Genomic DNA, 5,019 nt, shown 5'->3' with positions numbered 1-5,019 from the left:
ATGGGGGGCAGGGCCAGCAGGTGTGCAGCACCTGCTGGTCTTTGTATTTCTGATCATCTCTTCTAAAGACACTACTGTGCTGGATTGACAGCTGGGGGTCAACTTGTAACAACACCCATCTGAACTGAACCGCTGTGGTGCTGGGTGTGGGAGGCCCACCTGAGGATTGCTGCCGGCAGCATAAGAGGCAGAACTGGAGAAGAAGAGGGGCTCTTGGGAGCTGAGGAGCTGTTGGGTGCTGTTAGAAGCTGTAAGCAGCTGTTGGTTCTCTTGGAGGAGCTCGTCATGCTGGCTTTCCTGATGAACTTGGCTGTTCTCTCACAGGAGGAGCTCAGGACCTCGTTTGTCGCTGAGGATGGCTGAGGTTCACTTTGGGGGAGCTCTAGTCCTCACTTAGATGAGCATTGCTTGCTGGCTCTGGATGGGAAGATGGTGCACAGCTGTCTCCTGAAGAATCTTGTCACAGTGGCTTTCCTGATAGGAACTCAGCTCTCCTCATCATTGGAGGAGCTCGGGACCTCACTGTTGCTGAGGAGGGCTGTAGTACCTTTTGGGGGAGCTCTGGTTCGTTGAGGTTGCTTCCTGGCTCCAGTTCAGATCCCTTGGCCTGTTAGCACAGATCCTTCATCCTGCTGGCACAGATTTTCTAGCTTCCACCACTGACCTTTGGGCCTTCCCAGCGTAGATCCGTGAAACAGGCCTGATGGGACATTGTCACGGGCTCTAGGCCTCCAGTTGGACTTGTGCAAGGCATTGTTATGAGCTCTAGGTCTTCAGCTGGACTCATGCAGGACATTACCATGGGTTCCAGGCTCTCAGCTGGATTCTTCTGTCTTTAGTGTGTGGACAGATTTCCTGCACTCTTTGTGTATGAGTCTTTGGGTGACTATTATAAATAATCTTATAAAATATGTGTCCTGTATTATATTGTTTCCCCTTGGCAAAAACCCATGCCATGACAGACACTTAAGAGGACTTCAAGAACTGCTTCACAGTTTTGTCACATGCCTATCATCCCAGTACTCTGGGAGGCTGAGGTAGTAGGATCATAAATTCAAGCCCAGCATGGGAAATTTGGCAGTTTAACAAGAACCTGTCTCAAAAAGTAAGGGATAAAACAATCTTCCAAGCCAGGCGCAGTGGCGCACACCTGTAATCCCAGCACTCGGGAGGCTGAGGCAGGAGGATCGTTGTGAGTTGGAGACCAGCCTGGGCTACAAAGTGAGCTCAAGGTCAGCCTGAACTGCATAGAGACCCTGCCTCAAAAAGACAAAAAAAAAAAGAAAGAAAAAAATCACCAAGGGGGTATAACATGTGTCAAAACTATAATCAACCAATATGATTCCAAGGATAGCTGCTTAGCTAATATTGATCCAGTAGGAGCAGGGGCGCATGGGTGACGTCATTCGCCTTGGTCAATAACCTATAGTCTCAGTATTGTTTTTAGTCTTAGTATTATAGATAGCTAAATTAGGCAGAAATACAGCAGTCAGACACGGCCTGGCCCTGGAGGGAGTCAGTGCAGGGATGAGAATGCATCAGGCCTGGCTGGAGGCGCCTCTGAAGACTAAAGTCACAATAGTTTTCCATACTTCCCTGAGGGGCGAACGGAGGTTTGGGATTATTGGTTCACTCTTTAGAGATTTCTTGTTATCTCATTAGGGGTGGGCCAACCTCTCCCACCCACTAAGACCAAGACTAAAGACAAGGCTAAGACTACAGTTTATCCACCAAGATTAACGGTGTCACTCATGGGCCCTGGCTACCACTGGATCAATATCACCTAAGCGACTACACTTGCAGTCTTACTGGTTGAACAGTTTTGACTCACGTTGTACCCGCCTCGTGGTTTTGCTCTATAAAACTTCCTTTGAGAGGTGGGCATGTTGGCAACCCATTTGGGACCCCTCCTTTCTCTCAGGAGCTGTTCCTTTTTGGGTTTTTTGGTTTTTGGTTTGTTTTTTTTTTTTTGTCTTTTTGAGACAGGGTCTCACTATGCAGTTCAGGCTAGCCTTGAGCTCACTTTGTAGCCCAGGCTGGTCTCAAACTCACAATGATCCTCCTGCTTCAGCCTCCCAAGTGCAGGGATTACAGGCGTGCACCACCAGGCCTGGCCTCATTGTAATATTCAGATCTTGTTTTTACAAAAGAACCAGCTCAAGGACATACATGTTAATTCTGTTGTTCTATTTTCTAATTTATTCTTTTTATTTCTTCTTCATCTTTAGAGATTTACATAAATATTTCTAGATTATGTTGTAAATGATTTTTATTGTTGATGTTTTGAGACAGGGTCTCACAGTGTCGTTCAGGCTGGCCTTGAACTATGTAGCCCAAGCTGGCCTCAAATTTGCTGTAATCCTCCTGCCTCAGCTTCCCAGTGCTGGGATTACAGGCATGAGCCACTACACCCAGTTTTCATAGATTTTCTAAGTTAACACTGGGAGAGGGACTGAGAATTGAACTCAGAGGCTTTATACTGAGCTATATTCTCAAACTGCCCAGCCTTCTTTCTTTCCTTCTTTCTTCCGTCCCTGCCTTTCATTCTTTTTTTGAGATAGGTTCTCCCTAAGTCACTAAACTCCCCAGGCTAGGCCAGAATTTAAAATCCTCCTGCTTCAGCCTCCCAGAGATCTGGGCTTACAGGGCAGTGCTACTGCTCCCTGCCTAAATTAACACGTTATTCTTGTTTCCTCTTTTATTCAAAAGCTGTTTGGAGAACTTTCAGTAGCTGATTCCTAATATTAATTCCTAGTTTCAGCATTTTGCAAACAGGATCTATAGCCTTGATGACATCTGTAATTTTCAAATTTATTGGGATTTTCTTTACGGTGGAAAATATGACCCATGTTTATAATTATCTTGCCAATTCTGGAAAATCATCTGGGTAACTAAAGGGCCTAAACCAACATCCAACGCTTCTAGAGGAACTGGAGAGAAGAGCAAAATGAGAACAGGAAGTGAGCTGCAAAGAGGAAATGATTTTGTCAGTAAAGAGACAGAGAACTGGCTTTTTCGGTACCTACCACAGGCTGGGCACTGGGCCGGGCACTTTGCATATCTTACCTCATTCAGTGAGAGAGGCAGGATCCTCACAGCAGGAAACTGAGGCTCAAGAAGATTAAGTAACTTATTTACGAAGCCGTTCCCTGTTCAGTGGCCTCTTCCTCTTGCTTTACCAAGCAGTTTCTCACCTTTCCTTCAAGACTGTGTATAGCCAGGCATGGTGGCACTTGCCTATAATCCTAGCACTCAGAAGGCTGAGACAGGAGGATCCATATAGTTTTGAGGCCAGCCTGAACTATAGGGAGACTGGGATGGAGGAGTGGATTTAAACATCACCTCTTAGCTGGGTGTGGTGGCGCACACCTGTAATTCCAGCACTCGGGAGGCTGAGGCAAGAGAATCATTGCAAGTTCGAGACCAGCCTGGGCTACAAAGTGAGCTCCAGGCCAGCCTGAACGGCATAACGAGATGCTGTCTCAAAAAGACAAAAATAAATAAATAAATAAAAACATCAGGGGCTGGGGATATAGCTCAGTGGCATAAGCGCCTGCCTGGCAGGTGCAAGGTCATGAGTACGATCTCTGGTACCGCAAAAAAAAAGAAAAGAAAAGAAAAAACAAATAAATGAAAACATCAACTGGATTTTTTCAATCATCCCTTGGAATTCATCATATCTGTCACCCTAGGGTCCCCTGGAGACCCTTGGGGATGCCCAGCACATTGTGGGCACACAGTAGGTGTTTGCTGATTGAATGAAGAGTAAAGACAAAGAGGGGACCAAACAGCAAGTTCAGCACAGCAAAGCCCATGGGGACCACACCCCCTTTGGCCCCTCTGGAAGCTGGTGCTGAGGGCACAGAGAGATCCAAGCCCTACAGCAGCAGTCTTCCTCCTGCAGGTTCTCCTCCTCGCCCACGGAGCAGCAGCCTGGGCGGGATCTCATCCCAGCAGGCCCCACAGGTCTCTTTAAGTGCATCAGATTCAGGGATGGAATTCGGTCAAGGTTGCACAGCTGGGCAGCTGCCACAGCCAAGAGCGCCTGGGACTCCAGCCGCTGCCACCTCGGAACTTGAATCCAGGTCCTTGTGGGCACCCCCCACTGCCGCCTTGGTGGTGGAGACTGTAAATTCCGCTCCTGTCCTGCTGTCCTGAGGCTTCACAATGGAGCCTTTCTTCTGCAGACTGTTTAATTAATGCCTTAGAGGAAACTCAGGAGAGTGATCCCTGATGTTCCCTGCTAGCCAGCGTCTGCGCTCGAGTACAATAAACGTTTATGAGCGCCGTGCCAGGTACCAGCTGGCCCGGGACACTGAGGCGCAGGCCGGGCTGGGGAGGACTTCCTGCAGGGACCTTGGGTGGCACTGCCCGGGTCGCCGCTTCCAGGCCTCTCAGGGATCTGCCCCCGGCCAGCTCCTCCCCCTCCTGTTCCCACCCTACACCCTCTTTATCTCTCTTCACAAAAAGCGCTATTCTCTGGTGCACAATACACTTTCACAATAGACGTCTATTCAACCCTGAGCCCAACCCTCCTGTACTGCACTGGTTTCTCTTTCCTTCTAGTTCTTCAAACAGGTGCCAGAGAGGAGAAACCGTGGCATTGCTACCAGCGTCTCATAGAGACTGGAAGCTTCTTGAAGGCCTGGCCTGGGTCCTTTCACCATTGACTGCAGAACAAACGAGAAGCCTCAGTCTTGTCTTCTAAATATCAAAGTAATCGCTGAAAAATAATCAGCTGGGTGTCATGGTGCAGGCTTGGGATCCCAACACTCTGGGAGGCTGAGGCAGGAGGATTGCAAGTTCAAGAGCTCAGCCTGGGCAGCTAAGCAATTTATTTTTATTTATTTATTTATTTTTGGTCTTTTTTTTTTTTTGAGATAGGGTCTTGCTATGCATTTCAGGCTGGCCTCAAACTCGCAAGGATCCTCCTGCCTCAGCCTCCCAAGTGCTGGGATTATAGGCGTGTACCCCCGTGCCCGGCATCAATTTAGCAATTTAATGGGATTGTTTGAACAG

The sequence above is a fragment of the Chinchilla lanigera genome, unplaced genomic scaffold (genome assembly GCF_000276665.1).
Source record: "Chinchilla lanigera isolate Chin_1 unplaced genomic scaffold, ChiLan1.0 scaffold00015, whole genome shotgun sequence".
NCBI classification, from domain to species: domain Eukaryota; kingdom Metazoa; phylum Chordata; class Mammalia; order Rodentia; family Chinchillidae; genus Chinchilla; species Chinchilla lanigera.
The sequence above is the reverse complement of the archived record's forward strand: the minus strand, read 5'-3'. Positions refer to the sequence as shown.